This window comes from Lagenorhynchus albirostris, chromosome 1 (genome assembly GCF_949774975.1).
Source record: "Lagenorhynchus albirostris chromosome 1, mLagAlb1.1, whole genome shotgun sequence".
Taxonomy (NCBI): Eukaryota; Metazoa; Chordata; class Mammalia; order Artiodactyla; family Delphinidae; genus Lagenorhynchus; species Lagenorhynchus albirostris.
The window spans coordinates 150723193-150724601 of NC_083095.1; positions in this window are offsets into that span (position 1 = coordinate 150723193).

Genomic DNA, 1409 nt, shown 5'->3' on the forward strand with positions numbered 1-1409 from the left:
TACTCTTGTTCTCCTCCAGAGATGGTTCACCTTGCCCTCTGTTATACAGATAAGATGAGGGGTTGATCACCTCAATCCACTCAGGAATCAGCTTCCAAGGAACTGGATGTCAGCTCTACCTAGACTAATTTCACCTCTGTGTTCGTATGTCTCAAAGATGAGAGCTATCATGTGTTTTTGTAGGACACAGCCTCCAGGGAGAATTTTTCTCATCAGCACTATGACACTGCAAAATATTTCACTCTGCCTTTCCAATCCAGCACCTAGCTTCTTATACCCCCCCAACTCAGCACTCAGCAAAGATCCCATCAGGCAAAGCTGTCTGTACATTTGGGTGTTTTCTAGATTTTAAACTGGCAGACAAGCCATATGGTGGTCTAAGGCTCTGCCATTTTCTCTTCCCCTAGTATAGCCCCCTCTGCCTGATCCTCAGCCCATGCTTGGACTCAGCAAATGCATAAGGAAGAAAAGAATAAAATCAGCTCACCTACCTAGGAAGAGCTCTTCCTTTTTTGGAATGTTAGTTCATTTAGTCCTTTTTGTTTTCACTATTCTCAGATATCTTTTAAAATGTGATTTCTGTAATTTATTCTTTTTTTCTAGTGGAAGTGCAAGATGAATGGCATGCCACCACCTATTAAATACTACTGGAAAGCAGAAATTGATTTGCTAACTGTTTAATCCTCACAACACTTTTATGAGGTAAGTACATTTTTCAGACAAGTTGTGTAACTTGCCAAAGATCACTTAATAGTAAGTAATGAAGACAGGAGATGAACCTAAGCTATCTCATCCTAAAACCAGGGGTGACAATAACCATGATGATATATTGCCTCCAATGGATGGGAATATTCTTTTTCAATAGGTAAAAAAATGCTAATTCTGACTTCTAACTGAAAATCTGAAGAGAAGATCATTTTTAAAACTTCCTTTTGAGACTAATTTTGAGTCAGATATGTAAGTTATTTAAATTCAAGGCACATCTCTCACCAAAATTTTTCTGTAGAAACCAAATGACCTTTTCCTACCCCTCAAGCCCCAAGAGATAAAACTCACTTAATCAAAAGTGGTTTTGGTCATATTTTCTTCAGGAAACATGAGTGGCAACTGTCAAGTTTTCTGTGTCCTCCTCCCACAGAATTCTAAATTATGACAATTCACTTCAGGAATACAAATGCATTGAGGGGAACACTTTCACTTTTTATTTTCATTTTTGGAATGTAAGTGCAGTGGACTCCTAAATTCCTTGCCTAGAATAGCAAAGGTTAAGGTAATTAGAGTAGAAATGGGAAAATCCATAATCAATTTGTGTTTTAAAAGGTCCAAAGAATACCAAAATGAGAGCTGAGAGGGCATCAGGCAGCCGGTGGTTTGTGGCTGCAAAGGGTGAGTCACAACTGAAGCTATAA